The sequence below is a fragment of the Ambystoma mexicanum genome, chromosome 13, assembly GCF_040938575.1.
Source record: "Ambystoma mexicanum isolate Mex_15411 chromosome 13, UKY_AmexF1_1, whole genome shotgun sequence".
Lineage (NCBI taxonomy): Eukaryota > Metazoa > Chordata > Amphibia > Caudata > Ambystomatidae > Ambystoma > Ambystoma mexicanum.
The window spans coordinates 626,521,516-626,548,089 of record NC_090938.1 but is presented as its reverse complement, the minus strand read 5'-3'; the positions used below and the strand labels follow the sequence as shown (position 1 = coordinate 626,548,089).

The window sequence follows — 26,574 nt, the reverse complement described above, 5'->3', positions numbered from 1 at the left end:
ACAAGTATCTACTGTCTTTAAGTATAGGAATACTAAAGAAAGCGTTCTTAAGATCCACAACACTAAAGTGAGTAGCTAAAGCCAGAATCATAGTTAATATTGTTGTCACATCAGGCACAATGGGAACTTGTGGAGCAACAATCTTATTAATCGCACGTAAATCAATAATGAAACAAAAAAAAGGAGTTGAATTATCACCTTTTTTGTACACGGGCAAAATCGGACTATTGCACAAACTACCTGTTATTTCCTCAATTACCCCACGATGCACAAAATCAGACACTATGCATTTCAAAGCTTGCTCGCCATCAACCAAGATCTTATACTGGGGAATGTGTGGCAACTTTACTCCATGTTTCAAAATGATCATAACACTCTCAATTTGTAGAACACCGACATCATTGTCATCAATTGCCCCCAGACACTCCGGGACATCACTAAATTCCAGCGGCAAAGGTCTGGTCAAGAACTGAGAGACAGAAAGTTGTTGTGGTGAAATCGTCAAACGTACTCCAATAGAACAACAATGAATTACTGCATTTAATTATTTCAACAGATTCAACCCCAACAGATTCTCTCCACAATTCTTAGTAAAAAGGAATGGACAGTGGTCCGTAAATGGACCCAAAGTAATAGGTACCAGTGAAGAAACCGGACAGGCAACTGATGTGCCAGAAAACCCTACAGAAACATTGTTTTGCCCTGACAGTAGAATGTTTGGAACCTGTGAATGGTCAATGGAACACTTCTGTGCCCTCGTATCTATCAAGAATAGATGTTTCCTATTTCCCACTATCATCTCAACGTAAGGACCTTTCTGATTAACGGGAATAGGCGTTGGTTCCAAACCCTGCTTTGGGCAATCCTAGTGAAACAGAATGTCGTCAAAAGGAAGTTCTTCAGAGAGGTAAGCAGCAGAAGGATCATCAAAAATGTTTCTATTATCCACACTGGGTGCCTATTTGTCCTGTGAAAAAGGTTGTGAATTCTGAGAAAACTGACTTCTACCAGGGCCCCCTGCCTCAGGGCGGCCTCTGGATTGTCTACCCATGTTACCAAATGCGTTATTTGACCTCTGCTGTAGCATCTTGGGCTTAGGCCAATATGAATCAAAAAGGAGGCACTAATATGATTACCATTTAACACCCCAACTAGAATGGGCAGAAAAATGTGGCTAAGGGAAGAGGTGGGGAGCAACTTTTGGGGGAACCTGTATAGCCGGTAACCCATCTAGGTTGTGGCGGCACGGGCCAGAGGGGGCAACCTCAGGACCCGATGCCAAAAAGTACAGCATATTATGGTTACTGTAATTATGAATATGTTTTGTTATGACCATAACTGTGCAATAAATTCCCACTGCCTTTTATTGCCAACACTTACCCAATATGTTTGTGTTATTACCTGGGGGGGGGGATGGGTATGGTTTTCTTACACCCAGGTTATGTTCTCAGTCTGTCGGCATATGTGTCCACTGGTTACATCATATGCACAGCTATTTAAAAGGACACATCTTCATTTGGGAGCTCCAGGAGTTCGGCTGTGGGTTATTGTGAGCACATGTTGGCGTGGGGCGCCAGGCTGCAGAGCAGGAACCTCTCCTGTGGGTGCCCGGCTGGTGCCAGGCAGTGGGATATGTTGATGTTAATGTTAAAGGACATTTGTACCGCACACTAGCACCACCGGAGTGGTCCCCTGGTGCTCTGGCGGCTCTGAAAGAGGAGGGGGGTTTGAGTTAGTGGGAGGAAGCAGGAAATGTGCAAGAGAGCAGTGATGTGCTGTTGGCAGCCTTAGCCTGATGGGTCTGTTGGCTGGGCCTGGGGTGTTTGTGGCCGTTAGCCGTCATGTACTGTTGTGCGAGTCTATGTGTGTTTTTTGGTTTGTTGTTGCAATGTAGTGAAGTTTCTGTGGTTTGTTGTGCTGTAGGTTTTGGTTGTGTTTGGATTGGAGTTTGAGAGGTGTATGCAGAAAGGGAAATTGTTAGTGCGGTTGGTTAGTTTGCATCTCTGTCCTGAATTGAGGCGCTCGGCTTGCGTAGTCTCCCCTGATGCAACTCTGTCTTGATCTGGGTCCAGCTGGCATATAAGGTTCCTTACTCCTCTGGCCCCCACCTCTATCATGCTCTCTCATAGCCCCCCCTGTCCTCCCTTTATACTCATGTGGCAAGTGCACCTGCCAATGTCAACATCTCAGGTGGTGTGGTGATTGCCAATATCTCGACAATTCCACAACACTGTGGTACCTGGCAGTAGCTAGTGGCAGGCGGAAAGTGTTGGTGTGGTTGGCTGGGGTAGTTGACTTAGTCTCTGTGCGTGTCGCCTGCTATTGGTCATTGAGTAGTGCGAGGAGTCCCACTGCTGGTTATCCAGGATCTTCCTGCTACTGCAGGCTCATCTCTACCCTCAAACGGGCGTCTTCAGCCACGGGACAGGGGATGGCAGGCAGCGCTTAGCGCGCCTCTCAAAGGGATGAAAGGCATTTGCTTGAAAGGCGAGTTTTGAGCCCCATCCTATGTCCCCCTCACGAAGATGAGAAACAGCCTCCGGGCGACATATTTTCAAGGCGAGTGGGCAGGTCGCTTTTGAGGAGCAGAGGCTGACCTGGCCGCAGGGCATTGCTCTCCAATAGTATCGGGGTAGGGGGCGTGTGGGGGAAGGGGGAGTTTGAAACACAACTCCCCTACTCGGGCTATAAATGGGCCGTCCGAGGTGGCTGGAGTGTACTCCGTGCTCCTAACACCTGAAGCAGAACCAAGGCCACTCTCCCTGACCCAGCAGCAGCCATGCAGACCAGGAGAGGCTTCTCCAGCCAGTCCATGCAGAGCTTCCCCAGCAGGGGCAGCGTGTTTGGGGGCGGGGAGTCCGTGTCCTTCAGCACCGCTAGGCAGAGTTATGCCAGCGCTGGTGGCTCTGGCTTTGGAGGGGGCTCCTTCGGTGGTGGGGCTGGGGCAGGCTTTTCGGGGGGCTTTGGTGGCGGTGCCGGGGGTGGCGGGGCTGGGGGCTATGGGTTCAGCTACAGCTCAGGTGGTGGGGATGGAGGAGGCGTCATTGGGGTGCTGGGGAGAAGCAGGTGATGCAGAACCTGAACGAGCGCCTGGCCTCCTACCTGGACAAGGTGCGGGCCCTGGAGGAGGCCAACACCGAGCTGGAGACTAAGATCCGAGACTGGTACCAGAAGCGCCAAGGCAGTGCCGCCGCCGGGTCCGCCAGCGACTACAGCAAGTACTACCAGATCATCGATGACCTGCGTGCCAAGGTAAGTGGCCACGTGAGGTACTCACCGTAGCATGGGGCCCCGAGGGCCCCAGTTCAGGAGGCCTTGGGATTAGACCCTTCTGCTGAGACGCGAAGCTGGGTCCATGTCAGGTAGGAGTAGAGACATCTAGTGCTGCCTGTGCATTTGGGCACTTGTCGCGGCGCTTCACCCCCAAGCGTGGGACTACAAGTGCCAGACGGCAATGTAACACATCTAAAGGACAGGAGGTGCCACTCACACCTGACATGATCAAAGTGGGACATGTACATGCGCAGTCCTGCCCCAGGAACATGCAAGCGTTAAACGTGACGTGTGTCCCGCACCTCCTAGAACACAGGGTGTGGCCGCACAGAGTGACCGGGCAATGGGGGTAATGGTAACGGGGCACCCTCCACCCCCACAGAACAGCGCTATTCAAGCTTATTTATGCCCCTCCCCTTGAGTAAACATGCTGTTGTCGAGCCAGCTTGAGTATAAATAGTGTTTAATGGTCCCCTCCTCCCCCAACAGTTACCGTGCCCCGTTTTTGTACAGCATTACCCCCCTCGCCTCCTCCGGCGATCCTTCAGGCCCCTCACTGGTGGCAGCCCCCCAGTCTGAAAACCGCTGCTCAGGGCGCTGCCCTCTCAGGCTCCCCAGGGCCGCACTCCAGGCGCACGTGCATCCTCTGGGATTCCGGGGAGCCCGTCTCTGGGATGGAAACAGTTCGTTATTTCAAGTTGCAGCGCGTTCTCCCCACGGCGGACCAATGGGATCGATACCAGCTCCCGTCTAGTCCCCGATCTCCCGCCCGTGAAAGAACAGCTGCAGGTTGGTCCTGCAGGAGGCGCAGTAAAGTGAGGCTTGGCACAGACTGGCAGCGCTGGTGTCTGACCGCAGGAAGCGCAGTAATGTGAGGCTTGGCACAGGCTGACAGCGCTCGTGTCTGACCGCAGGAAGCGCAGTAAAGTCAGGCTTGGCACAGGCTGGCACAGGCTGGCAGCGCGCGTGTCTGCCCGCTCGAAACGCAGCATCCCTTGCACATGACAAGCTGCCCCTCAGACTACCAGCCCCCGTGGAGATTTCAGGGCAACCACATGTGCCAACGCTTGCCCGTCAATTTACTGTAATTCAGATGCGTTTCTACAGGTGCTATATATTTTTTTTTAGTAAAGTGTTTTTTTTGTTTTTTTTTGTTGCAAATGCCAAACCTATGAAAATCATGGGGGAAACTTTCAGCAGCTGATTAATCGCTCACGTATGATTATTATTATTATTATTATTATTATTATTATTATTATTATTATTATTATTATTATTATTTTACCAGCACAATCTATATGACACATGCACATGATGTAAAGGCCCTCAGGTGGAGGGAGATTATTGGCGCGATGATGGCATGTTGTAGAGTTCAAAAAACGCATCACAGCGCCAGTTGGTTTGAAATAATTCAAGCTAGGATGGGAGGTGTGAAACCCAGTCCTGCTTTTCACCTGCTAATTAAACTGCAGTTGGGCGATGCCGTCCCGCATCCTTCGCTAATAAGCAGGACTGCGTATTTCCCCAGACGCAGGGAGAAGAGGGCCTCCTGTTTATAGAGCATCCACACGTCTAGGGGATTGTGCGCCCCATAGTACAGCGCATACGATAGCCTGATTCACTTCTAGGCGCATGAAGTGATTCAGGGTGTGATACACACGATTAAGGCTAAAACGAGAGTACTGCGAACCGAAATGCGGCACGGATGTGAGTGCCCACTCCCGTGTTCAGGGAGCATGTGCAGACAGGGGACCCGATAGCTCACGCTGCTAGCTTGCCCCTTCCACCTTAGGGCTCTCTGCTGAGAGTGCCCATACATAGAAATGAAGGACGGGGGCTCTTTGACACGTGCACAGCTGCCCACCCGGAGGTGGACTGAGACTGCCAACTCATGCACATGTGTATTATGGGATAAACCAGTGCACGTCAATCCGTTAAGGTTCTCACTCACCTGGATTAGTTTAAAATCATTCAGCTATTGGCGAAATGCCCCGCATGTAAGCCCAGAACATTCCCCTATACCACTTATAAACCGTAAGTCCATATCTGCTAACTAAATCCACGCCCATAGAGCCACCTCTATACTATCATGTCGTTTTACACAACATCATATTGCATGCTGGGACTTGTAGTTTTGTCCATTGAATGATATATACGTTTGCTTGACAAGCCAGCACTGATCAAGGGACCTTGAGTACATGGCACCCATGGCCCACTGGGTAATGCTGTGGCACGAAAGCACCTTTACAACAAACATAAACAGGCTTTGATGAATTGTTCTTCATATTCAGAGTTGAGTGATTGATAGTTCAATGGGCAGGGTGGTCCATAATAAGTGATTGCAGACTGAAGACCCCCCACCCCGTGTTTTGTCCCATTTTACAGATCAGCGCTGCAACCATTGACAATGCCCGCGTGTTGCTCCAGGTCGACAACGCCAGGCTGGCAGCTGATGACTTCAAGCTCAAGTCAGTATCTGGTTGGAGCTTTAATGCAAGAACACGAGGTCACTGATCATTCAAGAGGCTCTTCCTTCCAAAACTGCCTCCATTTCCTTCCAGCGTTTAGAGGAGACAGATATTTTGACACTATGTGGTGTTCCTTGACTATCAGGCAGAGGAGGCTGCATTTATGGGGTTTACCAAGGTCTAGTAAAGCTTTTATGCATTAAGACTAGGACGTCAGCAGCGGCTTTCAGATTTACCAGAACGGTAGTGGGAGGAAAAGTCACTGCTTGGCATTTGGACACACTCCTTCCTTTAAGAGGGTGAGCGCGGCTCACTCTCAAACTCCAAAAAAGAACCCAGCTTTGACTTGTGGTGGGCTCTGCGCCAGCAAGTACAGTGGGAAGGGCCCGGGCCATGCAGGGAAAAGTGAGCACCCAAGGGCATGGCGTGCACCCATTATTCCCCCACAGTGAAGATACCGAGCTGGCCCTCAGTGCAATCATTAATGGCTGTCTGGGACCATTCACCAGATGACCACTCTATAAGGAGCATTTACTGGGACCAACATACCCAAGGTCCATCTTCCCCATACCGGCCACACCACCAACACACCCCAACCATAGGATTACAGAGTGTGCCCGGGTTGGATGGCGTCTGGTTGGGTTTTGAAACCTATCGCGACCTCCCTCACTTGAGTGCTTCATTAATGCGAGGGGTCACAATGTTATCTCCGAGCAGCTCCTCCTGATGCAAACAATGAAAAGACCACCCCCAAGAGTCACACAGCAACCTTGGAACTCCTCCCTCTCCTGCTTTGGGCGGTTTTACCCCTCTGCCCCCTGAGATAACTGCTCCATGGCAAGACTGTAAAAAGTTCCACAAAGAGTGACAGATGTAAGGTTCACACCCAGGAAGTGCTTTGCCCACGGATGAACAGCACAAAATACGGGCAACTATCCACCCCTCACGTACATTCTGTGTCAGTTCCTTCAATATATTTCTCCCATCCATAAAATAGACTTTGCCTTTAGGCTAATGCATATTGCATAATGCAATTTAACCTCTTCACCCACAGAGAACTTGTCATGAGTGGTGTATCTAAACCCAGAGAATGAGTCCCCAACTCTGCCCGCTTCTCTTGCATTGCGTAGCACGTAGGAGCCTCCTGTGTGGCTAACAGCTGGATATTGTCTTGGGAGGATAGCTTAGGGGCAACCTGCTCGCCTTGGAAGCAAGACGACATGTAGCAACACGGATCCTCGGGTCCGCGCTTAGAAACCTCCAGGTATTAAGTGTGTCATAAATAACCTATCATGTCACATCAAGAGGGAACAGCTTCAAACTCTTGCTCACAGTTATTAACCCCTAATCCGTGTCTTTGTCCTTCAAGGTACGAGAATGAGCTGGCCATGTGCCAGAACGTAGAGGCCGACATCAATGGTCTACGCAGGGTCCTGGACGAGCTGACCATGTCCAGATCGGACCTGGAGATGCAGATCGAGAGCCTGACCGAGGAGCTGGCCTTCCTCAAGAAGAACCACCAAGAGGTACAGTGCCAGAGTCCTAACCTGGAAACCAGCATGAGACTTAGCTCATCTCTGAAGCCTGGCTTAGTGCATGTTCTAGTCCAACACTGCCCGACTCCTGTTGGAAGTGGAATGGACACCTGATGTGTTCAGCCCTCACAAAGTAGCGTGTTGATGTATATTACAGCCACAGAAGCAGCTGCGTGACAACTGAAAGCTGTGGTGTTCTGGGAGGAGAGGTTGCCTAGTGGAAGATGGTGGTGTGACATCTATGGAGAGGTGTTGTGAATGCAGGGGCTCTTGTTTCATTAGGGATCCATGGACTAGAGGTAGCAGTGCCGTCTCGTAGAAGGTTTGATCCAGTTGGAGAAGGAGGTGGGTCTACTGAGAGCTGTGGTTTTATGGGAGGAGAGGTTGCCTAGTGAAAGATGGTGGTTTGACCAACTGGTGAGTCATAGTGGATTGTTTGTATTCTAGTGATAGAGGCATGATCAAGTAGAACGAGGGGATCTAGTTAGTGTGAGAGTGCCTACATATTGTGGGAGGAGCTATGATCTAGTGGAAGAGATGTGCCATCTTGAGGAAGGATTTGGGCTCTAGTGGAATTAGGTGTCATGTTGTGGGAGGGAGTGTGCACTAAACTGGTGGCTGATGTAATGAGAGAAAATCTAGTTTTGTGAAAGGGATGTACCCCAGAGGAAGAGATGCCATCTTATGGAAAGGTTGTGATCTAGTGTACTTTGTTGTGGTTTATTGGATGGCTGTTTGACATACATCAGGGGTTTGCAAACCTTTGGCTCGCCAGTTGTTTGGACTACACATTCCATCAATCCACACCACCATAGTCAATGGTGTGGGATCATGGGAGTTGTATTCAAAAACATCTGGAGATTCACAGGTTGCGGACCCCTGACCTGCAGGGAGGAACTGTGGTCTATTACAAGAGGCTATTCCCTAGTGAAAAGAATGCAATCTATTTAGTGGCAATCAATTTGACCAGGAGTGCCATCATGGAGGGAGGTATGGCATAGTCAATCCCAATGTCTTTTAAGATTCTAGGTTCAGTTTTTAAGTCACCTGATGAAGCTTGATTCTCATTAAGTTTACGAATGTTCTAAAAACACAGGAGCTCATTTCCTTCTAATGCAGCCCCATGGCCTCTTCCATGAAATCTAGCGTCCCACAAACGGGACACATATGTACTTTGCTCCAGTTCCTTCCAGTTGAAAACCAATGGGCTACTTGTTGTCCTCAGGAATTGCAAGGCGTTTCATCCAATGCTGCCGGCCAAGTGAGTGTGGAGATGGACGCGGCTCCTGGCAATGATCTGACCAAGATCCTGAACGACATGCGCGCTGACTACGAGGCGCTGGCAGACAAGAACCGCAGGGACGCAGAAGCAGCGTTCATGAAGCAGGTAAGAGCAGCCCGCATGCACCATGTGTGGGAGCCAATCGCAGGACATGATCACATGCCTACGCCCAGTTCAAGCAGTGGTCGAAGTGTACGAAAAGAAGTAATGGAACTATGTTCTCTGCTGGCCTGTCCATGCTCCCCACAAACCCCATCGCTATACACACTCCCCTTCCAAGCACAATACAAATACCTGAACACGTGCTGCTGTTTAAGGGAACGTTCAGGGCAGTGCACTGAAGTGCAAGTTTCAACTTCTTCCTTTACATTTATTTTAAAACCGAAACATTCCAGAACAGTTTTTAAAAGAAATAAAAGTATAGGAACAGTAAAACTTATTTTGAAAAAGTAGAGGAGCACTGCACCCAAACGCACACACCCACCCCTTCCACTGTGTTCAAGGGACTCCACACTGGCTGCGGAGCCTTAACTATGCTCTTTACGTTTCTTGCCTCAGACTGGGGAATTGAAAGCGGCGATCTCTCAGGAGGTGAGCAGCGTGCAGTCGAGCAAGAGCGAGGTTTCGGATCTTCGGCGGACTCTGCAAGGGCTGGAGATTGAGCTGCAGTCTCAGATGGCCATGGTAAATGACGTTCTCTCGCAATCAAGTGGAATATGTTTTAAACCCCAGGTATTATTACACATCTTCTGATAATGTTCCTATCATTTTAGCAGCAATTCTGGATACAAAGATATCTAGCAACATTAGCCTTTATGCAGAAAAGTGATACATGGATTATACAGACGTTATGCAAGCATTGGCAAAGCCACTAGTTTTGTCTTTGTGTAGGCATAAGTTAGGAATTTACCAGGCACTGCCATAATGGTACTATCCAGCGATAAAATGACAATATCTGGAAAATGGTGTGTGCACCTAGGCATGGGATAGCAGAGCATGGCAAACACCTATCTAATACCTGTACACAATCCCAAACGGTTAGCTTTGCCAATGCATGTTTTTAACAGGACTTTATTGTTTATACATCGAGGCTGAAGACACACTTGGGTATAGCATTTTTATTTCACTAGTGACAACTGCAGCAAAGCCATTCCCTCTCAAAAGACTGTTTGGATATGATCCTTGCAGGCCTTCACAGCTCAAAGGTTAGAGTTAATGCTTGAATGAGCTGGCTCAAAGAGATCCCTGGCAGATGTGCTTTGGGCAGAGAGGGGCAGGGAGTTGGTGTGAATGGTCCATGGGGATTAGAATGGCTTTGGGCCGTCAATGGTTAGATACATAACCAACAGCATACCTAAGCTGTGTGTCCCTCCTCATATCTCAGCTCCCTTCTGGCCGTATTACAAACCAATCGTTTTGGCTTATGTATGGTACTTAAGTGCCACCTAATATCTAAAACTATAACCAGAACATTGATTCTGTAATCATATCAATGTAGTCCAATTTGACATCTTCAGTTTTAAAATGTATTCCTGCTGCAGTCAAATGCTGTTTCATGAAGCGAGATAGTTGGAGGGGAGGGTTGTTTGACTCTATGCCAGTATATGTTCAGGTGTGTAAGAGAAAATAAAGTGGTACCACTTCAAAAGGTTTTGAGGGGATCCATGTAATTCCTGTTACCCCTACACAAACATTGGCACTGAAACAATGTCTTTGCCACTGAATAGTTTGTAGATTTGTGTCACTGATGCTACTGGGTTGTCTTTTACACTCCTGTTCATGTTGTGCAGCCCGAGGTACAGTGTTTAGGAAACAGTTGAGGCAGGATGTCATTGATGACTGACTATCTTTGAAGAAATACAACTATTATTACAGCGCTTAGAAGCAGGAATAATCCAGCATGAAGGGTTTTAAAAAATCTGAAATGAATAATATTAGTGCAATTATGAAACATTTAGACCCTTATTTCATGAAAGGTGCCTGCAAAGCTCCAATAAACAAAACCAACAGGCCAATGTTTGGAAAGACTAAAAATCAAAGTTAAAATGAAATATTCTGTATTCCATTGGGATTGGTAAAGATGTGTGGCAGTTTCAGCCATTCCGTATCTCCACATCTTACTCCACCACAGTCCATGTAGCAACAGTGAGTTAAGTAGATTCAGTCAGACTGCCTGAATGGCCAGCATCCCGCCACTGGCCATAGATGCATGTGTTTTTCTTGCTCTTTGTGTTCTGGTGTGCCGGGGAACCTGGGATTTGTAGTGCAGCTTTGTTCCTCATGATATTTACACTCCCTGTGTTTCTTCACAGAAAAGCTCCCTGGAATCAACCTTGGCAGAGACAGAGGGACGCTACGGGGCTCAGCTCTGTCAAATGCAGCAGCGAATCAGCAGCCTAGAGGAACAGCTCATGCAGCTGCGTGCCGACATGCAGCAGCAGAGCATGGAGTACCAGCAGCTGCTGCACATCAAGACGAGGCTGGAAATGGAGATCGAGACCTACCGACGCCTTCTCGACGGCGAGTTTGAGTAAGAAAAGACCCTCATATATAGCTTAAGGATGTCTTTTTAGAGAAGGGAGTAGCACATTGCAAGGCTGTCTATAAGAAGGAGCTGCAGTGGTTCCATACATTTCAATACAGCCAAAGGACCCACAGGCTTTAATGCAGTCATAGCTATGGCCCCATTGACTTTAAAGCACTGATACCAATAATTATTCTGAGTGGCCCCAGAGATGTCTATCCTGTCACACTCATCCCTCCTGTCAATGTCTCTGCAAGCTTCCATGCACACTCATACCTGCTCCAAATGACCCCCACAAGCAGATATTACTGAAGCATGTTAGCAATAATAAAACAAGAAAAACACTGCACTAGGTTTTACACGCAACCAGCAACAGTAGCTAAAATTCCCACAACAGCTTCTCAGTCAGAATAACTGACTATAAATTGATCTATAACATTGAATGTTATGTTATGTTATTTTGCAGTTATATTGCGGTTTATATATCATTGATATGGTCTGAAGGCGCTGGTATGTTGAACGCCCTTGGGAACCGAAGTTCAGGTCAGTAGAGAGAGTCAAAGGTGCGTGTGAGCATCGGGTATGTTTGCAGCTGGTGCGGTAATCGTGTAATAGCTGCTTCTTAGCAGTCGGGTGGTGGTTGAGAGATCAGGAGTATGTGTTCGTTCTGGCAGGATTTATCCAGACCAAATGTGGCTGTGTTAGGCCTGAGGGGAATGCCTGGCTGGTGGGTGTGTAACCAGCAGTGCTTACTTAGAATGATGGGAGAGTGCGGCGGATGTTGGTATGAGAACAGTTATACCGAATGGTGTCATAGTATCTCTGTGCTCTAGTTGAGCGGTGGTGTAAAGAAGAGAGTAAGTGTGGTGGTGTGATATGATGGGTTATATGCTCTTTCAAACGTTCCCTGCATTCCAAACCATACTATGTACGTCAAGCAATTCTATGCACTCCAGTCTGTTCCATGCACTCTTATTCATTCCATGCACCCCAGTCTGCTCCACACAATCCGGTCTGCTCGATGCACTCATGCACTCCAGTCCACCCGCACGCTCCAGTCCGCCCCACATACTCCAGTCTGCCCCAGGCTGGCACTCTTGCCTGACCCACGCATGCACTCCTGTCTGCCCCACGCATGCACTCCTGTCTGCCCCATGCATGCACTCCTGTCAGCCGCATGCATGTACTCCTTTCTGCCACACGCACTCCTGTCCGCCACACACGCACTCCTGTCTGTCACACGTACTCCTGTCCACCACACGCACTTCTGTCTGCCACACGCACTCCTGTCCGCCACTCGCCCTCAAATCCGCTCTATTTACTCCGTTTTGTGTATTCTAAGTTGTTTTATGCACTCCATCCACATATTTCACTCGTACCATTCTGTGTATTCTAAGTTGTTTTATGCACTCCGTTCACAAATTTTGCCCATAACATCTTCATAATTCATCTGTTCCATCCACCTATTTCACACGTTTCATCCACTTACGTCACCCGTTTCATCAACATACGGCACCGATCCATCCACCTACGGCACCTGATCCATCCATATACAGCACCCGTTGTATCCACATATGGCAGCCTTTCCATCAATGTACTTCACCCGTTCCATCCACGTACAGAACCCGTTCCATCCATATATGTGATTAATTCCTTTCACATATATCATTTGTTCTATCCGTATAGAATCCATCTACATACTTTATTCGTTTCGTCCGCTCTACGCATTCAGGAGTACATATCCATTCTATGCACTCATCAATACTGCATGCAATCTGCGCTTATTCGTTCTACGTACTCATCCACTCTACGCAACTCGTCCGCTCTACACAACACATCTGTTCCACTCTAGGCACTCGTTCGCTCCACTCTAGGCACTCATTCGCTCTAGGCACTCATTCACTCTAGGCACTCATTCGCTCTAGGCACTCGTCCGTTTTATGCCCTCACACGCACTATGCATTCACCTGTTTTGCTCACTCAGCCGCTCTACGCACTCATCCTCTCTACGCATTTATCTGCTCTGCACATTTATCCGCTCTAAACACTCATCCCCTCTATGCACTCATCCCCTCTACGCATTTATCCGCTCTACACACTCATCCCCTCTACGCATTTATCTGCTTTATGCACTCATCCCCTCTACGCACTCATCCCTTCTGCGCACTCCTCCCCTCTGCGCACTCCTCCCCTCTGCACACTCATCCCCTCTGCGCACTCATCCCCTCTGCGCACTCATCCCCTCTGCGCACTCATCCCCTCTGTGCACTTATCCCGTCTGCGCACTTATCCCCTCTATGCACTTATTCCCTCTATGCACTCATGCCCTCTGCGCACTCATGCCCTCTACGCACTCATGCCCTCTACGTACTCACCCCATCTACGCACTCATCCCCTCTACGTACCCCTCTTTTCATATGCAATAATTCGCTCATATGCACTTGTCGGCTCTATATACTTGTCGGCTCTACCCAGTAGTCTGTTCTATGCAGTCCTCCACTCTACACATTCTTCCGCTCAGCTCATCCATCCCGCTCTGCTCATCCATCCGTTCCCCGCACTCGTCCGTTCTATGCATTCATCAGCTCTGCATGCATTCCGCACTCATCCATTCTACATACTTTTCCATTCTACGCACTCATCCGGTCTATGTAACTCATCTGCTCTAGGCATTTGTCCGCTTTATGCACTCGCATGCACTACACCTTCATCTGCTCTATGCATTCAGCCACCCTATGCAATCACCTTTTCCCCGCACTCACCTGCTCCCCAAACTCACCAGCTCCTCGCGCTCACCAGCTCCCCACATGCATCCGCTCTCCACACACATCCGCTCTCCACACACATCTGCTCTCCACACGCACCCGCTCTCCACACTCATCGGCTCTCCACACTCATCGGCTCTCCGCACTCATCCGCTCTCCACACTCATCCGCTCTCCGCACTCATCCGCTCTCTGCACTCATCCGCTCTCTGCACTCATCCGCTCTCCGCACTCATCCGCTCTCCGCACTCATCTGCTCCCCGTACTCATCTGCTCCCCGTACTCATCTGCTCCCTGTACTCATCTGCTCCCCGTACTCATCTGCTCCCCGTACTCATCTGCTACCCGTACTCATCTGCTCTATGTACTCATCAGCTCTATGCACTCGTGCTTTCCATGCATTCAACTCATCTGCTCCCCACACTCATCCGCTCGCCTCACTCATCCGCTCGCCTCACTCATCCGCTCCCCACACTCATCCGCTCCCCGCGCTCATCCACTCCCATACTCATCTGCTCCCTGCACTCATCCACTCCCCTCACTCATCCGTTCTATGTACTCATCGCTCTATGTACTCGTGCTTTCACACATTCAACTCATCTGCGCCCCGCACTCATCCGCTCCCTGCACTCATCTGCTCTATGCACTCATCCGCTCTATGCACTTGTGCTTTCCATGCATTCAATAGCAATATGCACTCATCAGCCCTATAAAGTCATTCGCTAATACACAGTAATCCTGTTCTATATATTAATCTGCTCTCTACACTCATCTGCTCTCTACACTCATCCGCTCTGTACACTCATCCGCTCTGTACACTCATCCGCTCTATAACCTCATCCACTCTATAACCTCATCCGCTCTATGCACTCATCCGCTTTATGCACTCATCCGCTCTATGCAGTCATCCACTCTATACGCTCATCCACTCTATACGCTCATTTGCTCTATACACTCATCCGCCCTATACACTCATCCGCTCTATACATTAGCCAGGTCTGCACATTCATCTGCTCCAGCGATCTACACACTCTCCGCACTTCCGTACTCATCTGCTATCCACACTCATCTGCTCTACATACTCATCCGCTCTACATACTCATCCGCTCTACACACTCATCCGGTTTACGCTCATCTGTTCTGTACATTCATCTGTTCTACGCACTCCTGCGTTCTACTCGCTTCTCTGTATTTACACACTCATCCGCTCTACATGCTCGTCTGCCCTACACACCTAACCGCTCTACACACTCATCCGCTTAACATGTTCATCCATTCTATACACTCATCCGATCTACATACTCATTCAATTTACACACTCATTCGATCTATATGGTCATCTGTACTTCCACTCATGCATTCTTCCACTCAGCGCATTCATCTGTTACACACGCTTCATCCATTCTAACTATTTCATCCACGCCATTCACTTTGTTCGCTCCTCATGCATTATGTCCATTTCAGCAGTTTAAATCTCTTAACTGTTTCCCTATGATTTATTTGTATTATCTACTTCACTGTTTTGATCTACTTTACTCATTTCATTCTGTTTGTCCTTCTAGTTTATATTCAGCGTTATTAGCTGTCAATTTCTCACATCGGGTAGTTTGTTGTTAGTTTGGTACCGGTTGGTTCTAAGGGAAGAGCCAGGTTTTCAGTAGTTTTCGGAAAGACGTTAAATCCTCAGTTAGGCAGATGCGGGGTGGGAGTGAGTTCCACAGGGTGGGGGCCAAGGCTGAGAATGATGATCCACCTAACCTGACTGAGTTTGTCTTAGGTATGACTAGGAGGCCGCCTGAGCTTGATCTTAGGGTGCGTGAAGGGTGATAGGGTTTTAGCTTGTCTTGAAGATGTTGAGGTCTGGTTTTATGCAGTGCTCGATGGGAGATTCATAATGTTTTGAAAGTCACCCTTCAGGCTACTGGAAGCCCGTGCAGCATCTTAAGGGCTGGGGAGATGTGGTCTCCTGGGCCGAGCGCAAGTAGCATTTTGGCTGCCGCATTTTGTGCACTTTGGAGTTTATTCAGTTGGTACGCGTGGACTCCGAGGTATAGGGGATTTGCATAGTCCAGTCTTGATATAACTATTGATTGGACCGCGGAGAGTCTGTTGGGAAAGGAGAGATATGGAAAGATGTGCCTAAGGGTTTTAAGGTGTAGTGGCAGGACTTTGAGACGTTGTTGACTTGGCGTGAGAGTGTTAGGTCAGAGTCAAGGGTGCATCCAAGATTTTTCACTGAGTTGCAGGGGGTCAGTGAATTGCCCATGGCGGATGGCCAGGGTAGTGGGTGCAGAAGAAGTTCAGAGTTGCCACATACCATGATTTCTATTTTGGAGGGGTTTAACAAGAGGTGGCTTTGGGTCATCCAGAGTTCTATGTCGAGGAGGCAGGAGGCCAGGTCAGGTCGGGAGTTGGGTTTTGAGTTTATTTGTTTCAGAATTAGTTGAGTGTCATCAGCGTAGTTGTAACACAGGATGTTGTGTGAATGAATTATTGGTGGGAGGGTGATCAGGTAGAGATTGAACAGGAGGGCGGATAGGCATGCTCCTTGTGGGACTTCCGTGTCCACTGGTCGGGCTTGGTGGGTATAGGTGGAGAGTATCGTTATTTGGTACCTATCTTTGAGGAATGAAGCTATACATTTAAGAGCGGTTCCACAAATTCCTAGGGAGTAGAGGCGGTCTAGGAGGATTGAGTGATTGATTGTGTCAAAGGCGGCAGATAGGTCAAGAAGGGTTAGTGTGGCGCATCCCACGGAGTCTGCCGTCATTTTAAGGTCATCCCAGATTGAGGTTAGGGTGATTTCAGTTCTGTGACAGGCTCTGAAACCTGATTGTGCGGGGTCTAGGAGATTGTTGGCTTCGACAAAGGCATTTAGTTGGGAGTAGGCAGTTTGGTCAATGAGTTTGGCAAGGAATCTGGTGTTTGAGATGGGTTGGTAATATTTGGGCTCGAAAGAGTCGAGGGAAGGTTTTTTAATTAGCAGTTTGACATGAACCATTTTGAATGCGTCGGGAAAGATACCAGAGCAAATGGAGGCATTTATGATGGATCTTGCGTGTTCTCCTGTGCATGTGGAAGCAAACATTTCTTTGAGGGTTGTGGCCGGGCAAGGGTCCAGCGGAGAGCCAGATGGTTTGCGGGCAGATAGAAGTTTGAGAAATTGCTCTGGTGATATTGGACTAAAGTATTCGAACATTGGTTGTGTAGTGGTCGCAGCTGGTGGGCTGGCCGATATGGGGGCAGTATTTGCCTGGTGGATGTAAGAGAGCCAGTTTGGTGACTGGAGTATTTGTTCTTTTGAGAGCCGTGGTGTAAAAGTGGAGGGACAGTGAGTCGCAGAGTGATTGTGAGGGGGTTGGGACGGTCGTGTTGCAAGCTGGTTTGGTGAATTCAGAGATGATTTTGTGGAGTTCTTTGCTTGGGTTTTTGCAGTTTAGGGTTCGGGAGTTGTAGTGGGCTTTTTTTGTTTTCCGGATTTCGGCCTTGTACTGATAGAGGTGTCGGGCCAAGGTGGCCCTGCTCTCCTTGGTTTTGTCTTTCTGCCATTTGCGTTCTAGGTATTTATATAGTTGTTTAGTGGTCTTCAACTCAGGAGTGAACCATCTGGGCAAGAGGCCATGGCGGGTTGATGGTTTGCAAGGGGGCTTGAGCCGCATCAGAGATGCATTGAGCCATGAGTCAAAGGCGTCAGGAGTTAGTTGTTTATTGAGTTGGCAGGTAGGTGGTGGAGACTGGAGGAGTGCGTCGGCTAGGTCCGGGATGATTTTTAGTTTTTTCCAACATTTGCGTAGATTCGGTGGTACAGGAAGGGGGTCGGGTGAGCGAATGGCGCAAGAGAGAATGAAGTGATCAGACCACGTTAGGGGTGGGGGGGTTTAAATGAATACGGGTGTTGGAGCTAAAGATGGCATCAAGAGTGTGTCCTTTATAGTGAGTCGGGACATTTATGTGGGGTTGGAGGTTAATTGCATCTAAACCGTCAACCAGAGAGTGTGTCATAGGGTTGGTGGGGATGTCGAGCCATATGTTGAAGTCTGCAAGAAGGGTGAGATTGGGATGGTTTAGTTTAACGGTGGCAATAAAGTCCCAGAGGTTGTTTGCAAATTGTCTATCGTAGCCAGGGGCCCTGTAGATTATTAGGAAGCTGTGTGAGAGCGACGGGGAGAAGGATAGTTTAACGAGGAGTGATTCGCAGGAAGGAATGGAAGGTTGGTTGTCGATGATTGAGGCGTGGAAGAGAGACTTGAAGATGAATGCTACTCCCCCTCCTCTAGAGGGACTGTTCAGTGGGATGAGGGAATAGTCAGGGGGGAAGGCTTCACTGGCGATTGGGGCGAAGTCGTCAGAGAACCAAGTTTTGGTGATGAAAACCAGGTCTGGTTTGCCAGAGGCGAGGAGGTCAAAGATGCAGTTACTGTTTTTTGCTACGAATCGGGCATTAAATAGGATGCAGTTCACATCGGCAGGCGAGGTTGGTCTTGGAGCTGGAGCGGAAGGGGGTGGTGGCGGAGAGAGAGGAAGCTGGAGAGGGAGAGGGGTAGGGTGGGCGATGATCGATGGGAATAGTGGGCGAGCAGAAGAATTGGCGGACTTCGGGCAGGATGGGTGGCTGCGTGTGCCAGGATGATCGGGTTTGGCTCGGGGGATTTGGAGGTCGGGTGTGGGCGGTTAGGAGTTTCAGTTGCAGTTGATGAGAAGTCGAGGGAGATGGGTGTCAGGAAGGGTGAAGCTATGGGGGAAGGAGTTGATTGGGGAAAGAGGTGGTGGGTCGAGACAGGGGAGGCAAAGAGTGCTGATAGATTGAGGGGGACCAGGTACGATTCCTCTTTAGTTTCTTTGTTGTAATTGGAGTGTGAGAGAGGGTAGGAGGGTCAGAGGGGGAGAGGGATGCGGCTTCGGTTCTTGCTAGGGCTAGGCGTGCAGTTTTTAGGGAGGGGAAAGGGTGCGTTCGGGGGAGAAGGTGGTGGGAGTTTGTGGGAAAGGCGGGGGGTGGATGCTTGCAGGGCCGGGTGTGCCCGCTATGATAGTGAGTGGAGCAGGCATGGTTAACGTAGGCTGGTCAGTGGTGGGGTTTGGGGGAGGAGTGGTTTTAGGGTGGTTGGCTCACCATCGTGCCCCTCTGGCTTGGAGTTTGGAGAGGGGAATGGTAGGGAATGCAAAGGAGGGTGGGATGATTTGGGAAGGGGGACAAGAGGGAAGGCAGATCGGGGAGTGGGGGCAGTCCACAGTGGTTGTTTCCGACAGACTCTGGTGGAGTGGGGGCACTCATGCTTAGTACGAGCTGTTAGGTGTAGTCTCAAGTGCACTTACAGTTTATTGGACTTTATATGTTCGGCTATATCACTGGCTGTGAGTAGTCTTGATTTCAGGGCTCCACGAAGCTGGGTGATATTATTCACTTATTCTAGGTTTTAGTGTACTATTTGTACTAGCTTGCAGATATTAGGCTGTTTGAAGTGTAGCTAGACCTATGCTAATTAGGTGGCCTATTTAGTTGTAGCTACAGCACAGTTACGCTGTTGGATAGGCTTTCTTATAGTAAGCTGGAATACAGGTAAGCTATTAAGGAGAAGTTGAATGTAGCAACACCCCAGGTATGATTTTTGTTGGACTTTTAGGTGGAGATTAGGAGGGCTTTCTAATTGTAGTTCTAAATTCAGTGGGGGCATGCTATTAGGCAAACTTCCAAGTTCAATTTGCACAGAGATGATACTTCTAAATTTGACTGTACACAGAGGTGGTATTTGGTCTACCTCTAGATTCAATTTTGCCTAGAAGGGATATTAGACTATCGGGCATAGTTCTAGATTCTACATTATACAGATGATATTAGACTATTGGGGGCACTTCTAGATTCAACTGTACACATAGATGATATTAGGCTATTAGGTGCTATTAGATACACTTCTAAGTTCAACTGTGCACAGAGATGATATTAGGACTACCTCTAGATTCAATTTTGTATATAGATGATATTAGGTCTACCTCTAGATTCAATTTTGTATAGAGGGGATATTAGACTATTAGGCACAGTTCTAGATTTCACATTACACAGATATACTATTAGGTATACTTCTAACTTAGACTTTGCACAGGAGGGATACTTAGGCATGCTTCTAACTTCAATGCTGTTGTGTATACCTCTAAATTCAACTAAGCACAGAGAGACTATTCTGGACACTAGTCAGTTCAACTAGGGCACGCAAATAGGCACACTTCTCTCAATTCAACTTTAGACAGCGAGGGTATTAGGCATGATTCTAAAGTCAACTTTGCACAGAGAGGTTATTAGAGAGATCAGTCCGTTCAACCATCATGGTATTAGACTATTAGGATATTGGTCACAGTTCTAAATTCAACTTTCACAAGGAGGCTATTGGGCACCCTTCTACATTTCACTTTCCCACAGAAGCTATTGAGCACACTTCTAGATTCAACGTTCACAGAGAGGCTATTGGGCGTGCTTCTAAGTTCAGCTTTCACATAGAGGGTATTTTTGCACACTTCTAAATTCAACTTTCACAGAGAGGCTATTGGGCGCGCTTCTAAATTCAGCTTTCACATAGAGGATATTGGGCACACTTCTAAATTCAACTTTCACAGAGAGGCTATTGGCGCAGTTCTAATTTTAACTTCCACAAAGGAGCTAATGGGCACACTTCGTAATTCAACGTTCACATAGAGTCTATTGGGCACACTTCTAGATTCAACTTTCACAGAAAGGCTATTGGGCATACTTCTAAATACAGCTTTCCATGAGCAGCAATTGGGCACACTTCTAAATTCACACAGAGGCTATTGGGCACACTTCTAACTACAACTTTCCATGAGCGGCTGTTAGGCACACTTCTAAATTCACAGAGAGGATATTGGGCACACTTCAAAATTCAACTTTTCACAGAGAGGCTATTGGGCACACTTCTAAATACAGCTTTCCATGAGCGGCTATTGGGCGCACTTCTAAATTCAAAGAGAGGCTATTGGGCACACTTCTAAATTCAGCTTTTCACAGAGAGGGTATTGGGCACACATCTAAATACAACCTTCCATGAGCGGCTATTGGGCACACTTCTAAATTCACAGAGAGGCTATTGGGCACACTTCTAAATTCACAGAGAGGCTATTGGGAAGACTTCTAAATACAACTTTCCATGAGCGGCTATTGGGCACACTTCTAAATTCACAGAGAGGCTATTGGGCATACTTCTAAATTCACAGAGAGGCTATTGAGCACACTTCTAAATACAACTTTCCATGAACGGCTATTGGGCACACTTCTAAGTTCACATAGAGGCTATTGAGCATACTTTTAAATACAACTTTCCATGAGCGGCTATTGGGCACACTTCCAACTTCACAGAGAGACTATTGGGCATACTTCTAAATACAACTTCTCATGAGCGGCTATTGGTCTATTTCACAGAGAGGCTATTGGGCGCGCTTCTAAATTCAGCTTTCACATAGAGGCTATTGGGCACACTTCTAAATTCAACTTTCACAGAGAGGCTATTGGGCACAGTTCTAATTTCAACTTCCACATAGGAGCTAATGGGCACACTTCTAAATTCAACTTTCACATAGAGTCTATTGGGCACACTTCTAGATTCAACTTTCACATAGAAGCTATTGGGCACATTTCTAAATTCAACTTTCACAAGAAGTCTAATGGGCACACTTCTAAATTCAACTTTCACAGAGAGTCTATTGTGCGCACTTCTAAATTCAAATTCTAAATGCACTTCTAAGTTCAACTTTCACAAAGAGGCTATTGGGTGCACTTCTAAATTCAACTTCTAAATGCACTTCTAAATTAAACTTTCACAGGTATGCTATTGGGCGCACTTCTAAATTCAACTTTTACAGAAAGGCTATTGGGCGCACTTCTAAATTCAGCTTTTACATAGAAGCTATTGGGCACACTTCTAAATTCAGCTCTCATGGAGATGCTATTGGGCACACTTCTAAATTCAACTTCTAAATTCAACTTTCACAGAGAGGCTATTGGGCACACCTCTAAATTCAACTTCTAAATTCAACTTTCACAGAGAGGATATTGGGCACTCTTCTAAATACAGCTTTCCATGAGCGGCTATTGGGCACACTTCTAAATTCACAGAGAGGCTATTGGGCACACTTCTAAATACAACTTTCCATGAGCAGCCATTGGGCACACTTCTAACTACAACTTTCCATGAGCGGCTATTGGGCACACTTCTAAATTCAACTTTTCACAGAGAGGCTATTGGGCACACTTCTAAATACAACTTACCATGAGCGTCTATTGGGCACACTTCTAAATTCACAGAGAGGCTATTGGGCACAATTCTAAATTCACAGAGAGGCTATTGGACAGACTTCTAAATACAACATTCCATGAGCGGCTATTGGGCACACTTCTAAATTCACACAGAGGCTATTGGGCACACTTCTAAATTCACATAGAGGCTACTGGGCACACTTCTAAATTCACAGAGAGGCTATTGGACACACTTCTAAATTCACAGAGAGGCTATTGGGCAGACTTCTAAATACAACTTTCCATGAGCGGCTATTGGGCACACTTCTGAATTCACAGAGAGGCTATTGGGCACACTTCGAAGTTCACAGAGAGGCTATTGGGCACACTTCTAAATACAACTTCTCATGAGTGGCTATTGGGCAGACTTCTAAATTCACAGAGAGGCTATTGGGCACACTTCTAAATACAACTTTCCATGAGCGGTTATTGGGCACAGTCCATGACCATAGACCTCTTGTAGATTGCCAGGCACAACTCTAGGCTTTGATGGAGCCAATCGAATAGCCACCATCAATGATCCTAAAGATTGTACTGAGCGTAATGGGATCTCAGTGACAGTCAAAATAAATGACCCCAAACACTTCAATGGAATCTCACGCATGCTTAGCCTTAACTGTGCCTCAAAATGTCATCTGAGGCAAATGTGTGGCCTTCCCGTTTCCCTGTTTCACTTCGGTGGCTTTGTTGTTTAGTAACACAATTGATACACCTTCGTATCAATCTGGCAAAGAATCAGTCAATCAATTAAGTAGGCCCAACATCAGAGGCCCAAGAGACTTGAATGGCATCACATTAATATGTATCCTCAACACTTAACCCATCTAATGCAGCTTTACACGTGGCTAGAGAGAGTGGCCAATTTGGCTTTAATGCAGTTCAACTCCCCGCCAGCATCGACTGACCATCATGAATTGCAGCAATGGGTTTTTAAGCATAAAGGTACAACATGGCAAGCCATAGACTTAAATGGAGCTGGAAGCCTTTACCATTCACGGACACATGGAACTTCATGGTGCCTCATTCACCCACTCATTGTTTTATTCTCTATAATCAAAAGTAGAGAACCTGCTGCATCCCAGACCTTGCACTACACACAGTCAATCGAGAACTCAGAATGTGATCAATTTGCTAATGGCGTCACCAAACCCTTTCCCTGTCTTGGCCAAGACCATCGCCGGGAACGATACTATGTTCATAGAACCAAGAAGGACACAACTGAGCTATAAATTATCAATGAATGAAGTATAGGGAAGGCCAACTTCGGAGATGCTCGAATGGGCCACCTTAGAAAGGGCCGCCCAAGGGTGGCCTCTCCCACTCCGACCAGCCTTCCTTGGTCCTGAGCTCCCACCCACATGTGAGGCAAAAAATTTGGAGGTCATCTACGAGTCTACTCTCTTTTTTTTGTCTCATATGTCATATCTCATATCTCAGACATGTCCAAAAAGTCTCACTACCAGCTGCACATCAACAGAGGCAGTGTTCCTTTTCTTACCTTCCCCCAGAGGCTCACTGTCCCTAGAGCCCTGGTCCTCTCCAGACTGGACTACTGCAACAACCACTTTCTCAACCTTTCTACTTCTACTCTCCGACCACTTAAAATTATCGAGAACAGAACTGCAAGATTTATCCTTGGCCTCAAACCCAGGGACCGCATCTCTCTGGCACTAAAATCATTCCACTGGCTCCCCGTGGCTGCAAGGATCAAGTTGACATCTCTCTGCATAGTCCACAAGGCTATCTGGGTCCAGGGCCTTGACTGTCTACAATGCTCTCTTCTCAAATACTGTCTTCCAGAGACCTCCGCTCGACCTCCTCGAACTCTCTGCAGGTGAGCTGTTTCTCCAAACAAAGATTTGGGGTAGATCCTTATACTCTGCAGGGGCCTCCCTCCCTACCACGCTCCATCTTGAGCCGGACTTCCTTAAGTTCCAGAAACTCCTCAAGACCTACCTCTTCTCTCTCCCTCTCCCTTGCCAATCTCCTTTTTTTACTTCTTCCCGTCCTTCCTTCTGTTCCCAACCTGCTCAGTTAGCTGACTGGTCGCCTGGTGCACCTCCATGGCCACATAGGCCCCAGGCTTCCCCGCCAATCCTGCACTTGCCTATGGGCCTCTGCACTCTGCCAGGCACTACTGCATTATGCTCCATGAGTGGGGCAACCACTCTGCACTTAACCCAGGCCCCTGCTGGACTAGGCACACTTGTCCCCCCTCCGCTCCCTCGCGCTTCCTTTTCTGCCTGCCTGCACACCCCTGCCCTTGAATGTTCTAGGCCTTGCAAATCTGTCTGTCCGGTCCTCCCTTGTCTCACCTCCCTAGCTTGGCTGTGCTTGAAATACTCATTCATAGGATCATTGGATGACCAACTGCCAAGCAGTCTGAAATGTCACCAGGCCAGTACTGTAGTTATGTATCTGTATGCTCCTCCCCATCCCTCCTCGCTTTTCTCCTTTTTTGTCAAGCATTTCACTAGCAGATATGCCTCTGGCCTAGTCTGCTAGCTACTTTTGTTAAATCATTCAGAATCTCCATGGCCTAAGAATGACAACTGTATTTCCTTGTTCCCTTCCCACCTTGAAGCGCTTTGAAGCACTTCCCTTGTGTATAAGTGCTTTACAAATAAAAAATTACAATTACAATATTGTCAATAACAAAAGAAGCCTCACTAGGAATTCCTATTATTAGCAACAACTCCTGAGGTGGAGCTATACCTAACATAGGCAGGCCTTGCTTCTGCAAAGGCCCCCAAAGCACATCCAAGTGTCGGCTTCTCCCTGTAAGACAGAGGCTACTCTTCAGTCCTGCATTTCTCGTGATCTGATGCAGTGGCACAAGTGATATCATGGCAGGAGGTGGACAGTGCTCTCTCTGCCAGATCATCATTGGCACACAACTTATTCTGTCACTGACTGAACTGTTTTTTTTTTGTTTGTTTGTTTTTTTTTTTTGCAACAGCTTCGCCAGCAAATCCAGCTTCCAGGAATCGTCCAGTAAACATTCCACAGTGTCCAGTGGCAGTGCCAGTGCAGTGAAATCGTCGACGTCGTCTGTGGATAGCAAGAAAGGTACGCAGGCGTGTGCCCGGTGACCTGGGCACGCTCATGTCTTACAATCCTCCATGTCCACGTTGTAAGAGCAGAGACTCTGCTGAGTTGTTATTGCTGTTAGATATATGGCAGCACGCGCCTTCATTGGTAGTCATCGCCTCTGGAATGCCATCAGGGTGGGGGCATGTCCAGTTATGCAGTTCACATTTTACTCAGAGTCTATGCAGGGTGGCTTAAAAGAGAGTTGTGAAGGTCGCAATTTGTTTCCCAGAAGGCATGGCATTCTGTGTTTCAGCACAAAGGAGTCAAGCATTACAAATCTAAGAGACTACACAATGTGCGTATGTCTGGGATCAATTTGAGAACGCCAGACCTTCTGAAGCAGGGGTCTAAAACCTTTGTCTCTCCAGATGATTTGGACTATAACATGCATCACGGCTAATGTGCAGTGTTAAGTGTGAGGGATCTTGGGAGTCGTAGTCCTCTATATCAAGTGGGACACAGGTTCTATGGAAATAAAGGGGCACCCCACTCAAGAAGTAAAAGGAGTGTCATTGATGGCACCTCTTTCCTTTCACTAGCAGGGTTTGCTGTGCCGTTAGATGTGTCCATTAGTTAGGTCAATGGAGAAGGGACCATCATGGATTGAGGAGGGGGATATGGCACTGCGAGTGCACTTCCATAACTGACATTAATCACATTATCACTCTGAGCTCCTCCCACTGAGCGTGTAATCTGCCCAGTGTCTCTTGCCACAAGAACACTGATCTTATGATGAGAGCAGGGAGACTCCAATACCAGTTGTGGTTGCCCAGGCCTCCATTTCTAGGGGTTAAGTTGTGGCACTGTAGCATGACGGTTGCTGCTTTTCACGTCATCACAAAAGGAGGCAGCTGAGTACATCGCAAGTGTCAGGATCCTCGTGTTTCTGTAGCCCATTTCTCATTTGTTCTCACCCTTTCCCTCCGATTCTCCAGATCCCACCAGAACCAGAATGGTGAAGACCATCGTTGAGGAAGTTATCAATGGCAAAGTGGTTTCAACGCACATTGAACAGATGGAACAGAAATGTTAAGAAGAAGATGTTACAGAGGGGCTGGCTTGCCTAGGAAATAGAAAGAGACAACGTGCGCAGCCACGCCCTTCTACGTTCAGTTTAACTTGGCAGCCATGAAGAATTTAAGAGTTCACCGTTCTTCTAAATGCAGGCTTTATACAGCGAGGCCTCAACGAATACGACATTAGAAGTGTTCATTATATAACTGCCTAGTAGATGACACCTTTAAAATGATGACTGTCCCCTCCCTTGCTCCTGGTATAATTAAGGCAAAACTGCAGGGAACCCAGGTGAAAAAAATGGTGAAAACTGAACATACAT

General features: G+C 47.7%; 1 pseudogene; it reads left to right on the top strand.

Moving 5' to 3' along the window:
- Positions 1 to 2,764: 2,764 nt before the first annotated feature.
- Positions 2,765 to 26,286, top strand: LOC138521593 (keratin, type I cytoskeletal 47 kDa-like; annotated as a pseudogene).
- Positions 26,287 to 26,574: the final 288 nt, after the last annotated feature.